Source organism: Neolamprologus multifasciatus, chromosome 6 (assembly GCF_963576455.1).
Source record: "Neolamprologus multifasciatus chromosome 6, fNeoMul1.2, whole genome shotgun sequence".
NCBI lineage: Eukaryota > Metazoa > Chordata > Actinopteri > Cichliformes > Cichlidae > Neolamprologus > Neolamprologus multifasciatus.
The window spans coordinates 5689932-5711585 of NC_140444.1; the positions used below are offsets into that span (position 1 = coordinate 5689932).

Sequence of the window (21654 nt, forward strand, 5' to 3'; positions counted from 1 at the left end):
CCTTACAGGTTGTGTATTAATATGACTTGTTTTGTCTACTGCTCTGTGCAGACCTTCTTGCTGATCTCGTTGTCATCATTGTCAGCCCAGCGTGGCTATGTGGCCCTTAAGCCCCCAAACAACAATAGATGCGCAGGGGGAAAGTTGTTGGCTTAAAGAAGACCCCAGTCCAAATGTAGCATTACTGCGTATAGCAAACAAAGCTGTGTCTCTAATTACTTAGACAATTAAGTGTGAGCATGAAGCCGAGGAGGGGAACTGCGGTTTAGGGTGAGTGGGTGGTTCGATGTGTCTTCTTTTCCCAGACCCAGTTCAACTAATATGACGAGTTAGCCATGAAAACAAGTGTCAGAGCGACAACAGATTGTTTCATCCCACAGCATGACTGTGGAGGCAACCGGTAGAGTGAAGTCTCAACATAAAGACAAGCTTGTCTAAATGTTTTTGCTCAGTTCCACAGTGTTTCCTCCTCCAACAACAGCAGCTCTAAAAATACACATTCGAATGCACCTCAAAACACACTCTGATGCCTTTCTTGGTAGTTTCCCCTTCTTCTCCCCTGCAGCAGTAGAGACCAGATGCATAATTACACATTTTAAATATCAAAACTGTGCAGACTGGTGAGTCTGCTAAATACAGCCAGTGTTTCATAACGCCAAGGAACTCGTATTAGGAAGATTTTTTTTTATTAATTGTGAATATCACTTCACCAAATGCAGTAATATCCTGACTTTGAGTCCCCTCAGACTGGACTTGTGTTATTTTACAGAAATAACCTGCGACACAGACCCAAAAAAGAAAAGGAAACTGATCATTGTGGTGACTGTGTACAATGTTAGTAATTGGCATTAAGGATCATTTGTGATAAATCCAAATTAAATACCCGATATTCTCCACAATTGTCTGTTTTTCGTGGTTATTTGCTGGTGGAAATAAAAAAAATGTGTGACAGTAATTTGTATAACAGCACTCAGAAATATCAAAACATTTTTGTCATCACACAAGTGCCCAAATAGCAATTAGCTTATGCAAACTGCTGATTGAAGCTTGGTCCACATACTGACTCCTGTTGCCTAGGTAACGCTCTAACGCTAAGGGTGCAACCTTCCACAACAGTCCCAGTTTCTCATATGACCCCCTGGGTAAATTAATTGCCCAGCCCTGATGGAGCCCTGCCATGTATTTACCACCTCCTCCTGTAATTGGCAGTGCTTCAATTGCCCACCTTGAAGTTGAGAAAAGTTTCAAAACTTCACATCGCCAGCGGTTACTTCTCCTGTTGCTGCTTGAAGTCTCTGAATGTCATTGATTTTCTATGGTCTCTGGGCTCACGTCGCTTCTGGTTGCTTGATGTGTGGACACCCCCTTTAGCTTGCCTCGTGTGTGGTGTCACACGTCAAGCGTGCCCGCCACAAAGAATTGAAACAACTCATAGATGTCCACCCTCCAAATGCTCTGGATGTTCAATAACGCACAGCAAACATTATTGCTATTTCATGTTTTTTCCTTTTTTACTAGCACCATACTGCTCCGTAGAAGCTTTTTCAGAATCAGAACGCAAGATTTTAACAAAGGCTGAGTTTTGGATAACCCTTGATGACATCACTACAACACAGTTTGAGTAAAGAGAGTAAAGAGAAATGCAGGGAAGAAATGGTATTGAAAATGAGGAGTGGAATCGCCATTTTAAATGTCAGAAATAAATCTTGGATTTTTGAATACGTTTACATATTTCTCTTTTTTAAATTGTACTCTTTTAAAAAACAGGTTTTGAAAATCTATTTTGGGGTATTGAAAAAGGTTTTTGAACTGAGGTTTTGAACACGCAGTTAGTGGGGATAGGCTAATTGGTAACTCTAAGGCTACGTTCACACTGCAGGTCTTATTGCTCAATTCCGATTTTTTGATCAAATCTTAGTTTTTTGTCTGCTCTTTCACACTACAAATAAAATGTGACAGCAAACGCGCTCTAGTGTGAACGCTCAAAGCGGCCCGCATGCGCAAAAGAAGATGTCACACACAACGCGCTCTGTTTAGACCCAGAGCAAACAGTATTGTTTGACTGATGGCTTTAATATAAAGACTTCGGACTTTACGTTTCCCAATTTTTGCTTTAAGTTATTTTGTTATTTACATAATAATGTAAATAACCTAATAATGATCCTTATTGCTGTTTTAGAGGAGCGGTGCTTCAAAGGATAGTTGAAGATTTCTGTCAGAATCTGCAGATTATACAGTACAAATAAAATGTTCATGTTTCTCCAACGTTGTCTTCCCAACAGTTTCACTAACATCTACACTGGATGGCCAGGAAGCGTTCGCGATGTCTTCTCCGGCGCTGATAATTGGCGTCTGTCTTGTGTCAGTGACGTAAAAGACGAATTTAATGCGACATGACCGTTCACACAGCAGTCGCTTTCTGAAACATCGGATATGTATCGGATTCAGTACCACATATGAAAGTGACCCAGATCGGATTTGAAAATATCGGATTTCCGCCGTTCACACTGTCACACCATGATCAGATATGGGTCGCATAGGGTCAAAAAAATCGGATTTGATGCGCTTTCGCCTGCAGTGTGAACGTAGCCTAAGTCTACGTCTATGCTAATCAGGATCAAGTTTGAAACGCTCAACGTCCACACTATCGTTTTTGATCGTTTTCATCCACACTGAAAACACTATGTTCCTGTACTGCGCATGCATGAAACGTAAGACCATTTACCTGCATCATTTCCGTCTGCGGTTTATTTACTTTCCGGCTCTTTGAAACGTCGCAGCAAAATGTTGAGGAAAAGTGCCAAGTTTTATCTGGATCTATCTGGAGCAGGTACAAACTGATATTAATCTTTAATAGGGCTGTCAAAATAGAGACCAAACAAAACAACTGCTGTACAATGCCGTCCACCATCTCAGTTGAATTGGTCACATGACTGCATCATATGACTAATATGCGTCATCGTTTTCGAGAGCCTCCGTTTTCGCAGTCCACACTGAGACGCGAAAACAGCATTTTCTCAGGTGTGAATCTGAGTGCGAACGTTTGTCTGTGGCTGCGTCCACACTAATGCGTTTTCGTTTGAAAATGCGTCATTTTCTCTCCGCTTTGGCCTCCCGTCCACACTGAGACGGCGCTTTCCTCAAGGAAAAACGCAGCGTTTTGAGAACGCTCTCGAAAACGCATACATTTCAAAACGCAGCTGTCCCGTCACAGTGTGGACACACGAAAACGCAGATTTTCTCTTTTTTTTGTGTGTACCCCGATTGGATCTTTAGCCATCAGAATTGTTGTCTTAAGGCCAAGAAAGATGCCAAGCGGATTTATTTTACCAAGTGGATCATCATGGCCTTGCCATATTGGTCCATTTGATTGACCTTTATTATAATTATGTATTTATTTTATTTTCGGTTGCTACAAACGGGACAGACATGACTGGGGGATAGGACAGGGAGATAGAATGAAAGAAAGAGAGGGAGAGAAAGAAAACCAGAGGGGAGAAGAGACGGTGAGAAAAGGGGGAAGAAAGAAAGAAAAACAAACAAAACACCTGGATCACCTGTATGGAGAGAGATAAAAAAAAAGAAGAGAAAGCAAACAAAAAAGAGCAACATAATAAAAACAGCACCATCACAATAAACTAGCTAGCAGTAGATAACAGTAGATACTGAATATTAAACGATATTGTGCAGCACGCAAGACAGACAGCGCACAATGTGCTTTGAGGCAGCAGCCAAGAAAGGTGTAGTCCGCATCTGTGAACACCCGTGTGTTATATGACCAATATGCATCATCGTTTTCGAGAGCCTCCGTTTTCGCAGTCCACACTGCGACACGAAAACAGCGTTTTCTCAGGTGTTTTTGTTTGAAAAAGCGTCGTTTTTGGCCTCCCGTCCACACTGAGACGGCGCTTTCCTCAAGGAAAAACGCAGCGTTTTGAGAACGCTCTCGAAAACGCATACATTTCAAAACACAGCTATCCCGTCGCAGCGTGGACACACGAAAACGTTGATGTATTTTAGTCATATGATGCAGTCATGTGACCAAATAAACAAAGATAGCGGAGTGCATTATACAGCGATTGTTTTGATTGCTTTGACTGCCCTAAAAAAGATGAATATCAGTTTGTACATGCTCCAGATAGCTTTTTTTCAAATTCTTTAAGTCTCACTCGCTTTTGCGCAGGACTGGAACGTACGCGTTTTTATCCGTTTCAGTGTGGACACACGACTCTGTGAAAACGACTGAAAACACTAGTGTGGACGCGGAGCATTTTCAGATGAAAACGCCGTTTTCAAATCTTTCCGGGCTAGTGTGGACGTAGCCTGTGTCTATATGTCAGCCCTCTTGCCCTCAGACAGCTAGGATAGGCTCCAGCGACCCTGGAAAGGATAAGTGGAAGAGAATGGATGGGTTTTCATTTTAAATTAAATAATAAATTACTTAGTAATGTTTAAATAAATAAAATGATTAAAAATGAATTTACTGTTTTAATACATTATTGAAGCACAAAATGCACGTGGCTCTTTTGGTCCTCCAAACTTTGGAGTTCAAATCTAAGGCGAGGCTCCTAACAGAGGGATTTCAAATGCTTTTTATGCTCCTCAGGAGTATCTGCCACTTTTATTTCACCCCTGCTCTGCCTTTGGTTTAAAGTCTATAAAGCTATAAAATGAAACTCTCAGAATCATGATGTAATAGGATTATGAGCTCATTCTGCCTCCTAGAACCAGCTGAATTTGCATTATTAAAGATTTGGCTATAGATTATATAGTGAAGAAATATTTGAGTATAGTACTCCTCTGAAGTGAAGAGGGTGGGATACACTATTGAAAGCTGTGCTCTGAGATAATATGCACAAATATCAGAGCACACACGATTGCTTTATCAAATGGCATCACTGCACTGCTGCAGTTAAAGTTCTTCTGGTCTGGAACTGCACGCATGACTGTTGTCTTTATTCAGAGAGTGTATTTCTTTCAGCAGTACCAGGAACACTCACACAAAAAACACTCTCTCCATTCACATTCTGCCCCCCTCGACCCCACAGCCCCGTGTCACTTTTTACCATTTTGCTGTCCGCCCTCTCTCTTGACCCCGTCACCCGCTGCTTGGCGTCTGGCAGCATCAGCGTCTGATGTTCCTGACATCATCTGTCACAATGACTCCGCCGCCACCTCCAGCTCTACTGTCCATTGTCCGCCTGACAGCGAGCGGCCTTGTTCGGGCCGAGGACGGCGCTGGCGCGGCACGCTCCCTCTGTAAATGATAAAAGAGAGCGAGGGAGTTGAGCTGAAAGCGCGGGCCTTGTTTGGCCGATCGCGCTGGACGCACGATGGCGAGCTGATCGGAAGGCGCCTCGCTCCCCTGACAGTAACTTCTCTGATCAGTCGGATAAAAAAGAAGAAAGAATTTGTTTGATGTTGCGATTTGAATAAATACCATGATGTTAATCGTTTTACAGTGTTAATCACATTTGGCGATAACACATCTGTGGTTTGTGTGTGTGTGTGACTACATTTGTGCCAGCGTGAGCACATCAAATCTGTAAATATGAGAGAGGTTATATGCACCAGCTTCAATCTGATGTTTACATTTTTTGACACTCTTTGTCTCTTTTGAGTAACAAAAATACATTACTAAGTCACATATGATTGAGATCCATGTATAGGCTTGGAATTGTCTAAAAAGTTTGCATTCAAGAAGCCAGTATGGTGCATCTCTGTCAATATTCACTGATGATTGAATCTTACCCAGCTGATTTTGAAGCATACAGTTTGAAACGTGCAGATGAACAGCTTAGTATGTGTTTCCTGGAATTCTGCAGGGATCCACATCTGGAATTGATTTTTTTTCTTTTACTTTTACTGCACTATGAAAACTCAGGAGTCTGAGCTGAAAGTCAAAATGAGCGGCAGCACTCAGACGTTGTGATTTTACCCAAACCCTCTGACTGTCAGGTAGCCTGGAGAGAAGCTTCAAGGTGGTAAACTTGTAAGCATCTGGCTAAGCCTCTAAACAGCTCTGAAAAAGTATAGGAAAAGAACGTTTCTGAGCCCCAACTGAGTGTTTTTAAACCAGATGTCTTGTCCTTCTTTCATGATCTGTTCTATTAGATATCGATGTTTGATATATTTGATCTGACGTGTCCATTTGATCATGCGTTACACCTTAACTGGCTGAGACAGTTTGGGGTCTTTTGTAATGTAAATTCGACATCCTATGGCCCATGTCCTTTGAAGGATGGAAGAGACTCAGACAGACCTAGACGGAGAATTTTCTCAGGAATTCACTGTAGGTGTCACACAGACAAAGCGTGCCCCCCTCCCTCGTCAAAAAAAAAGAAGAAGAATCCTGCTTTCTGCCACACCATATGGAGAATTGTCCCAATTTCTGTTCCTTTAAATCAAATGCAGCACTTCTCAAGTCAGACCTTTTGTAGCAGATACCACATGCGATTTGGGCTCTTGTGTGGCGACGCAAACTTTGTGACTTTTTGATATCTTGGTGAGCGCTGTCTGACAAGTTTCTGTCACTCACGCTCTCTCCTTTCTCTCTGCCAACCAGCAAGCATATTTTCTACACCATCGATTGATTAGCATACATCAAGCCCCTGTCGTTATAGAAAAACTTCATTTGACTCTTCAGTACTTTCGCTGTGTCTTTCAAGCAGCAGCTGTCAGCCACATCAACACTAGACATGCTCTGCGCCAGACAAAGTTAAATTGAAGCACACTCTAACACTATATATAGATAAAATGTCACTTCTTTCAAGAGACAAGGCACCTTCGAAGTCGTCAATACAGACTGCTTTATCACGGGCAAAATAACTTTGAAAGCGGAGAAGAGAGAAAAGATGAAACGATTCTTCTCTCTTCCCACTTTGTGCTTGAAAGAGGGAAAAGGCGCGATTATTCTAAAGTGGGTAGAAGCGTTTAAGGGGCTCGCTTTTTGATCTGCCTGTCCATCAACGAAAACGAAGAGCACCTCCTGATGCTTCTGATCGTTAGGTGTCCTCAAAGTGTCTCAAAGTCTCTTTGTTATGGCTGAGAGCGTCGATTAAAGGGAGGAATATCATTTATTCATTTTGCCATTGAGCAAAAGAAAGAAAGGATTCAAGAGCTTAGCGTTCATTTTCGTCAAACTCTTGAGGTGCGGTGATGAAGTCAGCTTTCTTTTCGGAGACGAGCGGAGTTGAGGTAAAGAGATGTGGAGCGAAAGTTTTTGCTCGGCAAATTTTGAAAGGCTCCACTGATCTTTGAGATAAAGTAAATGGTGTTCAAACTTTATTAAACTTTTCTTTTAGCGGCACGCTGCAGGATGACACATCTGAGGAGGATTGTGTCTAACAAGGTGTAACTGACGGTTGTGGCTAATGCATAAACATATGCCCATCACCCCGCCCACACAATCACTCTCCTTCTATTATGTCTGTATCCGTCTCATGCTGCACACGCGTACGCAAAGCCGAACGAGGAAATATCGGAAGATTAAGTATATGTTTATTGGGATGTGTCAAATGGATTTTAGGCATGTGGGTACACAGAGCGTGCTGGGGTGTGTCTGGTTCGTCTTTTCACCAGAAGACAATGCTATATTCATCTTTGCTCCATTTTTCAGTTGTGGTATCTGATTTTTAACATGCCTCTCGGTCTGGAAGTCCCTTCCATTCCTACTGTTTCGTTTTTTTCTTCATTTCTTCTTTTTTTTTCAAATGCTCAATCCTGTTGCGAGGTATCTCTTAGAAGTTGAAAAGTTCTTTTCAAGCCCAAAGTTTTTGCCGTCTTCACTTTTCAACTGGCAAGATGAATATCGGTGGGACAAAGCGTAGAAAGGAAAGGCTTTTGACAAGACTTCTGAAGGCCCACGAGCTCGTCCTGTCTCTCCCTTTTGCAGTTTTCCCATAACTGGCTTTCTCGCACGGCTGCTGAAAAGACACAGAATCAAATGCAAACTGAGAAGTCGCAGTCTTTTAAGATACATCAGTGAGGCCCTTGTGGAGATGCTGCTCTGCTTAGGTTTTTCACAAGTTTTGAAAAATGAGAAATTGGTGCATTCTCTCTTGTGATATCAGAGTGGCTGACAGTAAGTTCATGTTCTGTACGTGCAGGAAGACAATGCAATGAATACATGACCTGGAGCAAAAGCGAGTGCCGAGGTGCAACCTGGATTTATATGTCAGCTCTTTTAAGTGAAACAACAATTTTGCTGTCGTGAAATCACAGAAGCACTGCTTACTTTAAACGAAACAGACCTTTCCCTCGTTCATAGGACTGCGTGTGATACGAGAGCAATGAATCAGCGCACTTATCACGTAAAGCAACATAAGTACTCGATACTTTATTTTCTTTTCTGACAGCCGTGCGTTGCTCTATGCGGCTTGTGCTGTCTGGTCAGTCTGTGTTAGATATTTGAAGTCTAAACACTCAATTTTTTTGTGTTCACAGAAGATGGGTGTGGGTGGGTTGGGGTGGATTGGGGGACTGTGGTTTAACACTTTCAAGAATCACTTTGTGGGGCGACATCGCCGGGCAGCCTCGAGAAAAACATGAAATAGCTGAAACTAGACCTCTGTGCAAATAATCACCCTGGGCCTCTGTAAACCATCATGTTTATGCATTGTAAATTGTGAAAAGGAATGCTTTAACATTGTGTGGCGTATGTATTTCAAGGCTTTGAACATTGGATGGTATCCGAATTTCACCCACACAACCACAGGCTTTTGCTCTCGCCTTTGACTGAAATATCATTCAGATTCCAAAGAGACTAAAAAAGAGCAAGTTTCTTTTTTTTTTGTTGGGTTTTTTTTTTTTGAGGCTGCCTAAAGAATGTGTCTGAAATTATTCCCAAGCTGCTTTCATGCATTTAGCTACCACTGCTGCAGGTTCAGAAACCCTCCACGGGCTTCTCGGTATTCTAAGTTTTGCTTTGGTGACCATGCATTTTAGAAATTACACAACATGCTTGGGAAGATTTGTGCCTCTGCTTCAAAAATGTTCTGAATCCAGAGAAGACATAATCTTTCAGTCCACCAGTTCCATTAAACTAGACTTACGTAGTGAGAACGAGGTGCTCGTATATGCACACACAATGAGATATATTTAGATACTAAGAAAGGTTGCAGTCATTGCACCGGTCATCTACGTCCTACCTGTAAATCACTTAATTTGCAACACACCTCCTCTTCTAATGTATGTTTCGGAATCCTCATGGACACTTTTTGGAAACAGAAACATAAATGTCTGTCAACCAGTGACTGAGAGATTTATAGGTTTTATCTTCATAACTTCTCTTAAAACCTAGACTCATTGGTATTTAAGTAAATTCAAAGTAGATTGACTGAACCGATAAACCTTATTCTTTTTAAAAATAATACATTTAACATATCTCTGACTAAATATGTCCATATTTTGAAACATTTTTCTTTTATTTACAAGATTTTACACCCTTTAGTAGCCATCTTGGCTAATGTCTGATAATACCACCAGATTCGCTGTGTTGGAGTTTACAGTGTCCCAACTGTCGCGTTTTGATTTCTGAGGCCAAAGGAAGACCATGATGCTGCATATAACAGACAATCAACACAGGACTACATAGTGCAAGTGTGAGCTCCACGGGATAATGCATGTCAGACTTGGTATAGCACAAACCCTGGCAAAATATATTCTGCTAAAATCACGAATTTGCACATCTTGCAAAAAGTATGCTCAGTACTGTCCCAGTTTAATTTTAGTTGATTCAACTGCGTTACGCTGTCGAGGAAAAATGGCCGAGGAAAAAAATGGCCGAACCCACAAGTGCTTTTGTAACTTTGTCTTTTATTAACTTTAATGCTCTAAGTAAATACTCACCATTCAGACAGACACCAGAGAATGTACTGAACTTTTGTTCACGTTAGATCTTAAAACTCAGTCATGCCTGTACTGCTTTGATCTCGTCACACTGATAGATGTACACATTCATGCATTCCCATGAATGCACATGTATACACTTACACACGCCCAGGTGAAATCCTCTTTTTTGTGAAAGAGCAAAGAGATTTATATCAGGCAGAAAAGCACGTAGCAACTTTTTGGAACTTTGAAGCTCGAAATTGGCACCGAAAGGAAATATGATAAGTTATGTCTGTGGAATGTCTCTGCAACAATGTGCAAACATTTTGAACTCTCACCTCATTTGCTGGCTGCTGAACTCTTTTTGTAATCGCTCGGGCATTCCTGTGCATTTGAAAACTCGAATCTAGATTTTCTTTAAACCCTCAAGTCTGTATAGTATCGCAGATTATCTCACAGCTCAGTGGCTTACAGAAGCATCTACACAAGGCCTTCTATATGGGACTACCTTTGATAAAACATGCTGTAAGCAAAAGAGCATTTTTAATTGGTTGTTGACTGTGTTTGTTTTTTATAGGTGTCGGCTAAAATGTGGGGGAAGACGTCATAAGAAATGAACTTAAATGCTTCAATGGGTAAGTCCATGTCTATGGTTTTAAAATGCACTCTGGGATTTGACGTTGTTGTCACATTAAGATCCCACTGGCATTCAGTCTTTGAGACAATTAATTTGCATCATGAGCCCTTTTAAAAAGCTTATTTCTGGAACATGAATTATCATCCACGTTATATGCATCTGTTGTCACGCTGACAAATGAATTCCCTTCATTCTCGCCAAACTGCACTTAACTGTTTAACCCCTTTGATTTCAAGTTTGGAACTACAGTCATTCTTCTTTGTGCTGCTGGTTTGCAATGAAGGGATGACGTGAACTGAAGGGGAGAGAAAGATGGTGGATGACTCAAAACCTTGAGTTTTATAATCAGCATTTTAAACCCCAAGGCTGCCAAGGATGCAGTACAGTCATTTGACTGAAATGCACATTATTAATATACTTTTTCACAAATTCTAACACAGATGAATTTGACATATACTTTTTTGAAGACTACCACATTCCCCTGTTGTTATATCACAGTGCTTCAAGTCAAGCTACAAACTTTAAGTATCGTACAAACTGAACATTTCAAGGTTTTTATCTTGATATATGAGTCCATTTTATCTTATGTTGGATATTGTTGGGTATTATCATATTTTTAATTGTATCTTGCTTAATTGGGAAAAGTTGGTAAAAACCATTATAAGAAATCCACTTGTTCATACAATAGACCTATTCTTTTGTTCCTGGTCTCCTCTTTCAACTCATAGAGAGTTCAGTGTAGCTCTTCACAACAATTAATTGGAGCACCTGGGCTTCCATTAACCCTTTAAAGCCGGTCGGAGCGGGAACGCTCCGTTTTGCATAACTATTTTTAAATCCTGGTAGCACTGCAACCACGTAAGCTAGCGCAATAATTTTTTTTGCATATGAAACCGGAGGAGTTGTACTTACATCTTATGCCATCAGCTTGTCCTAGGTCACAGTTTCCTTCCACATATAGCTTTGCAAAAACTGCATAAAAAGCGCTTGCAGTAACAAAAATATAATATTCCAGAAATATGCTTTGCCGATCCGATCAGCTGTTTGTAACACTTCCTACGTCCATCAGCGGGAACTATCGCCGCCATGACCTGCCCGAAACCGGAAGTGACGTCATTTGCGGAAATGTAGTTTTTTACCATCAGGGCCTTATGCGCTTATACTGGTGTTTTTAAAAGTTATCTTTGACTTTATTACTTTCTGTGTCGTTTCTGGGATGCTTAGGACTCAAATTGCACTGCTGGAAATAGTTTATTTTGATGCATATGCTGCTTTTTTGCAAATTTACATTATACTATTTATTTTCGTTTTTCCTGCAGTATATAAAAATTGGTGTATTTCAAAAATAAAACTATGAAGACACTTAAAATAAATTTCCTGTGGTGGGAAACTATTTTGTGCAACTTTTTTGTATTTACAGTTTTGAGGGATAAGCCTCTTAAATTTCTCTAACTAGAAATATATGTTAAAAAAACAAAAACGATTTTCAATTTTTTTGTAGTTTATTGCACTTTTTTGCAATTTATGTAATTACTATGCACTTAATGCAGACATATTATTACAATTTGGGCTATGATGGTTGTATTGATGTATAGCAACTTGAAATGCTCCCAAAAATGGCTCCACAACATGTAAAACTATAATATAAGCTCTGGCGGACTTGGTTCTATGGTAGGTCTTAAAGGGTTAAAAAAAAAAAAAAAAAGCTACACGTTAGCTTAAAGCTACTTTTGGGAACTTTAGGAACCACAAGTAGGCCTGAGGCCTCTGAAGGCAAAGTACTCCATTAGGATAACATACATATGAGGTCTGAGATGATGACATGTACTACTAACTTGTCAATCACAAGGTAGGCCCACTCTAACCACAGCCCTTTTGACTTAAATGCAGATCATTGTTTATCAAATGAAGATTTTGATAAAGGAAAGAAAGGCTTGCTTCCCCATAAGCTTCTATTCAACTAGACTTATTTTTGCGACCACAGGAATTGTCAGCTGAAACCATTTTAAGTAATCTTACCCAAAAGCTACATCCATGTTTCAATAGATTAGTTTGCAACAGTAACCAACTAAGACTGGAAATATATAGAGAGCAGTGTGATTTGATGATGTCGGTTGAGCTTCAGGTTTGCAAATGTTGGCATTTGATTCATTTCTTCATCATATTTTGAAATGATGCTCAGTCCAAAAGAAACCTTTTCAAGATTTTATTTAATGAATAACTGGCAGATTTGAGGTAGTAGTGTCATGTATTACTAATATTAAATTATGATATAACTGTTTTGTTGACTACAAAGTAATAACCATGATGGCCAAAAATATGGCTCAAAGGTTACAGCTGTGCTAAACAAGAAATGCTTTCTAATAAATGATAAGTCTGGAATTTTGTGATGGAAAATGTGCAGGGACCCTGATTAAGAGGATTCTTACAGGCGTGAGTGCACACACACACACACACACACACACACACACACACACACACACACACACACACACACACCATTAGTCCCCAGAGCTCCAGCTGCCCAGGGCTCTAAAGTCACGTTGTCCCAGTGTGATTGAAGGTCCAGCTGGTAGACCAGCCCTTTTGATCCCTTTCCCTTTTATGAGAAAGACAAACAGCTCCTCGTAGTCACCCACACTGGAGTGATTGATACACATGCACATACACACACACCCATGCACGCACACACACACAAGCACACACACAGGCACATACACAGGCACACACCATGGTTACATAGAGGCAGACACACATATGCAGACAGGCACATGTGCACACAGGGAAAGGGACATGCAAATGCACACACACACACACACACACACACACACACACACACACACACACATAGATATGCATATACATATATACACACACACACACACGCACATTTTCTTAATGGATGGCCTCTCTTCCACTGTAATCACTCTGCTAATGACCTGCTTGAACTCTGAATAAAACCCAGAGGGTGAGAACAAAAGGTGGGGAGAGCTACAGTTGAAGTCATGCAGCATGTGAACACAGCTGGCTGGAAAGATTGATTGTGGTTTGTTGTTAGATTTTAATAATCTGAGAGTTTTGGTGGTACTGGCTTTGTAATTGGTTTAGATATTTTACTCCATCGTGTGTAATCGAGTCCCTGCCAGTTGACAATTTGGCTAATGTTTGAATGAATTTCCAACACTGGAAACCAGAGACAGAGGTTTTATCTTTTAAAATACTACAAGATGAACACTGAACTGTTGAATCACCAGCTGAACTGACAATAAAAACAATAAAAACTGGTCAACTTTTAAACAAAATCAGATGATTGCTGTTTACATGGGCGTGATTAAGTGCGTGTAGAATGTCCAGCCTATTCGGTTAAGGAGTGACATCATCACAACAAGATTCCTTGTCTAATCCCAATCAAACAGAATATGGTAGTAATAACTAAAGGGATGAATCATCTGAATAATAAAAGATGAATTTGAAAAAGTCATGCTGATTCATTCATGTCACCACCACAACCCCCACTTCTGAACAAGAGGTTTTGTTCGTATGTAAATCTGTGCAGGCTACCCATTAAGCATGGTGTAAGGAAATGTAGACGCCTAAGCAGTATTACTTACAAAGTTACAGCCATATTCCAAAAAGTGTATCATGCCATTGCACAATCATTCATTAAAATGTTCTTATTTCTTGTCTGAAAGCCCAGGAATCTTTTTCTCTTTTACTTTAACTAGAAAGATCTGTTGCATGTATTTTAGAAGTCATCAGTTGCTTGTGTTCATTGAGCTGTCCAGATTTTGTTGTGTGGGGCCAGAAAATACCTGATCTTGATATAACCGTTTTTTTTACTTCTAGCATTATTTATCTGGTCTGTCTTGAATGGGTAACTTTAGCCTGTTGGTAGGTGGGTTCTATGCAATGTGATGGCATCATTAAACATCATGCACAATTTAACTTTTGTGGATACAAATGAGATGTTGTTGTGAAATTAAGACAATGCATACAGTGGGGCAAAAAAGTATTTAGTCAGCCACCGATTGTGCAAGTTCCCCCACTTAAAATGATGACAGAGGTCAGTAATTTGCACCAGAGGTACACTTCAACTGTGAGAGACAGAATGTGAAAAAAAAATCCATGAATTCACATGGTAGGATTTGAAAAGAATTTATTCGTAAATCAGGGTGGAAAATAAGTATTTGGTCAATAACAAAAATACAACTCAGTACTTTGTAACATAACCTTTGTTGGCAATAACAGAGGTCAAACGTTTACTATAGGTCTTTACCAGGTTTGCACACACAGTAGCTGGTATTTTGGCCCATTCCTCCATGCAGATCTTCTCAAGAGCAGTGATGTTTTGGGGCTGTCGCCGAGCAACACGGACTTTCAACTCCCGCCACAGATTTTCTATGGGGTTGAGGTCTGGAGACTGGCTAGGCCACTCCAGGACTTTCAAATGCTTCTTATGGAGCCACTCCTTTGTTGCCCGGGCGGTGTGTTTTGGATCATTGTCATATTGGAAGACCCAGCCTCGTTTCATCTTCAAAGTTCTCACTGATGGAAGGAGGTTTTGGCTCAAAATCTCACGATACTTGGCCCCATTCATTCTGTCCTTAACACGGATCAATCGTCCTGTCCCCTTGGCAGAAAAACAGCCCCATAGCATGATGTTTCCACCCCCATGCTTCACAGTAGGTATGGTGTTCTTGGGATGCAACTCAGTATTCTTCTTCCTCCAAACACGACGAGTTGAGTTTATACCAAAAAGTTCTACTTTGGTTTCATCTGACCACATGACATTCTCCCAATCCTCTGCTGTATCATCCATGTGCTCTCTGGCAAACTTCAGACGGGCCTGGACATGCACTGGCTTCAGCAGCGGAACACGTCTGGCACTGCGGGATTTGATTCCCTGCCGTTGTAGTGTGTTACTGATGGTGACCTTTGTTACTTTGGTCCCAGCTCTCTGCAGGTCATTCACCAGGTCCCCCCGTGTGGTTCTGGGATCTTTGCTCACCGTTCTCATGATCATTTTGACCCCACGGGATGAGATCTTGCGTGGAGCCCCAGATCGAGGGAGATTATCAGTGGTCTTGTATGTCTTCCATTTTCTGATGATTGCTCCCACAGTTGATTTTTTTCACACCAAGCTGCTTGCCTATTGTAGATTCACTCTTCCCAGTCTGGTGCAGGTCTACAATTCTTTTCCTGGTGTCCTTCGAAAGCTCTTTGGTCTTGGCCATGGCGGAGTTTGGAGTCTGACTGGTTGAGGCTGTGGACAGGTGTCTTTTATACAGATGATGAGGTCAAACAGGTGCCATTCATACAGGTAACGAGTGGGGGACAGAAAAGCTTCTTACAGAAGACGTTACAGGTCTGTGAGAGCCAGGGATTTTCCTTGTTTGAGGTGACCAAATACTTATTTTCCACCCTGATTTACGAATAAATTCTTTACAAATCCTACCATGTGAATTCATGGATTTTTTTTTCACATTCTGTCTCTCACAGTTGAAGTGTACCTCTGGTGCAAATTACTGACCTCTGTCATCATTTTAAGTGGGGGAACTTGCACAATCGGTGGCTGACTAAATACTTTTTTGCCCCACTGTAAATGCTAGTCGACACGATGATAACATACTGTCTGATATAAATGAGAACCTTTAGGGACCCGTGTACCAAGTTTGGTGATGAGAGACACATTTAATGTTTCATATTGAGTAACAGAGTAAAGGCGCCATAGCACAGCACCTTTTTTCTGTATTTATTTTAGTTGTTCCGACCCCCCAAAAATGGACTGAACTTTTCTAATGTAGTTTCTGTAGTTAAACTGATTTGGGCTAGCGTAAATTAATAATAGGATATAAAAAGTTTTATACTGAGCAGCAAATTTAGAACCACAGCACCAGAAAGATGCTTCTAATCATAGTTAAACTATTTTAAATTTACATTTACTTATAATGTGAAGCCACTGAAAGAGGAGGGCAAAACGAGCTCCATGGAAACAATGTTGTGTAATAAATTTAAGAAAAAAAAACATTTATTTTGATAGAAAGTCAACATATGAACCACTTAACACATTGGCAACCTTTTACCTGGTTTCAAGATAAAACAATCTTGTGAGCCAAATGACTTGTTAGGATCATTTCAGGCTACTTTAACAGATGAAGCGTTTAGCATATGGGTCTGGAGCTTTTGGCTATGACATAAACACAGTTAAGCATTAATATAACTGTTTATTTTATGCGGACAGCATGGATCCCTGTATTCCTAACCATGAGTCATTCTGTGATTTGCAAGGTAATATCCAACCTGAATGTTTAAAGTGGGGTTTTCCAGTAACTGCCTTCTTTTTTAAGTTGTGCCCCTTGCGCCTATTTTCCCCTTTGGCAAACTGAGAGAACAATAGAGGGGACAAAAGCTAGACGATAATAAAGAAGAAGAGAATGTGCAGCCGAATCTTCATTTCCTTGGTGTCTACTGCCCCAGAGGCCGTTACAGGGCCTCCTTATATGGGACCGATCGACGCATGGGATTCAGAACTGAAATGAAACTGAACTTTGATGGGATTTCCCTGCAGCTAAAGTAGTGGGCACTGCGCGGTGGATGACAAAGAGCTTCCGCACGGTGTCATCCTTCTCATTTTTGCACCACAGGGCGTCAGGATGTCTGGGTTTGTTTTTAGACGGGCAGTTTGTAATGATAATCTGAGTGAGCAAAGAAGAGACTAATGCGCTGATGGTTATTTCAGAGTGTATATATAGAAGAGTTGGAGAACTCAAGGGACGGGGGTGAGTAGATGGACAGGATGAAGGACAAATGCAGACAGGAGCAGAATATAAATAAAGATGGAAAAAATGAGTTGGAAATCCACGGGCAGACAGAACGGCAAAGGAAAATCAACAAAGAGATATGGGAGAGCAGAGAAGGACAAATGAAATAAAAAGGACAGAGATAGAAATAAAAAATCTAGATACTGGGAGTCCTTAGAGGTCAGACTCTTTTTCTCTCGCTCGCTCCGTTTCTCTTACGGTAATCCCTCTAGTAGCAGTTAGTTGTCAGGCTCCTCTATAAATCAACGTTTGTATCAAATACCAGCAGGAGCCAAAGGTCAAAGGAGAAAATTAGCAGCTGTCTTTTCCTCTCCTTTCATGTTAGCCGGGGGGCTAATCACCAAGTGCCGCATCAGCCTCATTTCCACTTTAAAACAAACTCCCCGACAAGCCAGGGAGGAGCTGTTTGCCCACTCTTACATTTTATGGCTCCGGGTTTTAAGGTGGGCTCCTATCCCCCAACCCCACCACACTTTCTCACATCTTTTCTCTTACACCACTTTCACCTATCACATCGTCTTCAGGTGTGGGAGGGCAAACAGCGGAGCATGCTCCTTTCGCACTGCTTTGTTGACACATTTGAGCTGCCGCCGGAGGAGCTGTAATAACCGACAGCCTGCTTTCCCCTCAGCTCAACTCCAAGGTGGTTTTGCTTGTTAATATGGGTCCCGGTGAACCTTGATGACCTTTTCACTCCCACAATCTCTATTATTCCCCCAGCTTACCGTTAGGGCTTCCCAGTAGTCGAAACGTTTGCATCTTTGGAATAGACGTGGCATTACTGGCTAGCATTAGTAGACTGAAAGTTTCAGAAGTGTTTCCAAAAATGCTGAAGGGTGAAGTATATTAATTTATTTTTGTTCTTCAAGAACTGGAACGCATTGAAAATCATTTTCTTACTGCTGTTTTTCTCTTGCTGTGCCTCTCCTCTACTGTGTTTATTTTTCTTGTATGTTTTTCTCTGTACATGAGGTGGACAAAATAATCATGGAAATAGCGGCAAAGTTATATTCAGCCTTTTCTTTTTTTATAAAGCACACAGTCTCTTGGCTCACATGAGTACAATTGTGTTACATTTCTGTGGGATGGTCTATTATCTGATGATAAAGTCCTAATAAAGTACTAATTATGAATCATAGCTTCATTTTTACTTGTGTGGACTCTAAGGAGAGCCAATAACATAGTTTTGCAAGTGACCATTGTCAGTTTCTAGTATTTATACTGGTCCCAATGTGCCTCTGTTGTTCTAAACTAGTTGGCAGTGGAGTTTGTCATACTTGACCTGAAAACCAAAACCAAAGCAAAAAGCATCCAGACGTGCACAGGAGGGAATAATGGTACAAAACGGGCCAATCACAGTGATTGATAGCTGCATCAGTGCAATGTGTGCGTAAGTAATGGCACAGGGTTTCAGAAGGGTTTGTGGTTATGACATACCTACATAGGTGTAGATTTAATCCAGCAGCATACATCTCCTGTTAGGTTTCAGACTGCTCTAAAAAGTCTGTCTGGATGAGAACAGATATCTCCTATGCACGATCTGATATCGTCGTGTTGGTGTTGTTCCCAGATCATCATACTAAATGTTGTTCCAGGATCAACATTGCAAGTGACCAATCAGAATGTTGTGATGTCATACTTTTGCGACGTCAGGAAAAACCGGTGTAAAACAAAAAACTGTACTTAAGCTGCGAGAAACCGCCTTTGTCCGCCAATCAACGGACCCTGACCTTAACCCGGTCAAACGGTAAGCAGAATTGATATTGTCCTTGCAACATTGGAATTTCATAAATGCACGAATGGCTTGGCGCGCAAAAGAATAACGTCACAACAGTGTGATTGGTCACTTGCAATGTTGAACCGGGAACGACATTTTCATGATGATCTGGGAACAACACCAACACGACGATATCAGATCATCCATCTCTTATATGGTCATCTGAGGCACATGGCTCTACTGGTGACCCAGAGCCTCCACCCTTCTGCTATTCAAACCTTCTTTTTGTGAGGAGCAGCCAATCAGGAGCAGGCTGGAAAGAAAGCTAAAACAGCTTGTTTAATAAACAGGATGACCTGATGGAGAAAAAAAAGGAGCAATTTAAACTGTAGGCATGGAAAGCTCCTTTATTCAGGTTTCAGAATAAATGGAGTAGAATAGAGTAGCATATATGTATATGTACTATATATATATATATATGTGTATATATATATATATATATATATATATATATATATATATATATATATATATATATATATATATATATATATATATATATATATGTGTGTATATATGTATATATGTGTGTGTATATATATATAATTTTTTTTTTTAAATACTTAACAAATGTACTAAACATCAGTGTTGTTATTCATTTATTCAAAATTCAGGTCCTAGTATCTCAGTCAGTTATTCATCTGCATAGCCTGGCTGGCACACACACACACACAAAACAAAAGCAAAACAGAAAAATGATACCTAAACATGTGAAATGGAGGATCATTTGATTGTTGGATGACTCATTCTACCTCCAGCTGCTCCTAAGTATTTCACACTGCCTGAGCAAAGCTGAGATAGATCTATCGATCGATCGATCGAGTGTCATTGAAAGCAAAAAATCACAGGCTTCAATAACATTTGCTTTTATAGCGTTTTACATCAATATCAGTGTTTATATCTTTCTCCTTCCTCCTCCCTGCTGTTCTCCTCAAACATCAAGTTTCACTTGTCTTCTGGAATGACATGTACATTGTGATGCCAGATTCGCTGTAGTTAAAGCATATAAACAATACATAATACATGAATAAGAGAAGCAGACACGTTTCTTCTCATTTTTCTCTCATTCTTCCACGCCTTCCTCTTATTTCTTTGGCCCTCTCCCCCCCTCTTCCTTTCCTCTGCCTTCACTTTACAGCTCTTATTTCTTGCTACGCACCCTTTCTCCATCTTTTTTTTCTCTCTCTGTGGGAATGTTTTCCCTGTCGGTTGTCAGAGCAGTCAGTGAGGTGCATAGCAGCAGCGCTTTGTTGATGTTCCTCTTTGCCTATCTGCTGTGCAGTGTGTTTTGAAACTCACCCTCCCTTTGCACACCTGCTGAGAAGCTGCATGACACTGGGAAACATCCCACAAAAGGGTCAAAACACTTTTATCTTAGTTTTGGTTATCGATTTAGAAACTCTCTCAGGAATAAATGAACAATATGCAGCTGGCCAGAGTTGAAGTCCCAGACGATCGCACTCTTTTGCTGCATCTGGGACTTCCTTTTGTCACAGTAGGTGGGCTTAACTCTTCATTTAGTAAAAATATTATAACCCCAAAGGAAACATTCAAAGCCCCGAATATTATAGTGAACCCAAACACACAGACTTATAGAGAAAACTTTATATGCACATATGTGTGAATATGCACTTGTGTAAACATCACACGGCCTACTTACTGTTAGCGATCTGTAGCATAGACTGTATATAAAAGAAGGACATTGCGGGGTTATTTGGTGGTTTTTGTCGTGTTTTGAAGCCATTGCGGACTCTATGGGAGACCCACATTTAGATCCAACCTCGAGTGGCCATTGGAGGTACTGCAGTTTCACATCTGGTAACCACTATTTCAACATGTGGATGTTTTTCCTAATTTCTTTCATCGCTTTGTGAACAAAGCATTTTTCCTCTCAAACATCCCCCAGAAAACTTGCTTATCATATAATCAGCTTTTCATTATGACTAATAACATGATCGTCATCCTCTCAGCCTTCTACTAAGAGCTCCAGCCCTAGTGGATTTGATTTCCACTGTAATCACGAATTTCAAACCCAAAAAAGTTGTTTTTCTCATAACATTTTGTTTAAGCACATATGACTCACAGTGGCTTCTTACTAAAAATGACTGAATGCTACAAATTAGGCTTTTGGGTGGCTTTGCTTTGTAAGTGCACTTTGTGATTTAACTTTTGGGGACTTTCAGAGTGTGAGGCACAATCTTAAAAGAGTGTGAGTCACACTGAAACCATGAAAGCATGCGTAAGCACGATAAAAGCTATAGTTGAAGGAATTTTGTTGTTGTCGTTGTTGTGTTCTCTAACTTTAAATTTGATGTTACGGCTGGTGAGTTTATGCAAAGTTTAGCACAAAGGCTTATATGTTACAGCGGAAGAAAAAATCAGCATGTGTTACAGATGTGCTACTTTCCTGCATATTAACACAAACCCTCAGCAACTGCATTAGCAAAGAATGAAAATGTGTTTTTAATAAAAACAAACTGAAAAGGATTTAATGAAATCTAATCGCTTTTCTAGCAGATCATGGTGAACATATATTCTAGGACAACTAAAAGACAAAAACAATCATCACATGATTGGCAGGTAAGTCA

General features: G+C 40.5%; 2 protein-coding genes and 2 long non-coding RNA genes across 5 annotated transcripts in view; 1 reads left to right on the forward strand and 3 right to left on the reverse strand.

Moving 5' to 3' along the window:
• frmpd1a (FERM and PDZ domain containing 1a) overlaps positions 1–21654 on the reverse strand; it is a 434267-nt gene that overhangs the window by 217383 nt on the left and 195230 nt on the right. The window lies entirely within an intron of this gene.
• LOC146516241 (uncharacterized) overlaps positions 1–21654 on the reverse strand; it is a 220187-nt gene that overhangs the window by 104918 nt on the left and 93615 nt on the right. The window lies entirely within an intron of this gene.
• The window catches only part of LOC146516242 (axin-2-like), a 100287-nt gene that overhangs the window by 53318 nt on the left and 25315 nt on the right, over positions 1–21654 (forward strand). For both annotated transcript variants that reach the window (XM_085164197.1, XM_085164198.1), the window contains exon 6: positions 10409–10466. The gene's annotated coding sequence lies outside the window, so the exon portion shown is untranslated. The remainder of the gene's footprint in view (positions 1–10408; positions 10467–21654) is intronic.
• LOC146516243 (uncharacterized) overlaps positions 1–21654 on the reverse strand; it is a 72296-nt gene that overhangs the window by 36766 nt on the left and 13876 nt on the right. The window contains exon 2 of the long non-coding RNA XR_014874748.1: positions 5067–5257. This is a non-coding gene — a long non-coding RNA (uncharacterized LOC146516243). The remainder of the gene's footprint in view (positions 1–5066; positions 5258–21654) is intronic.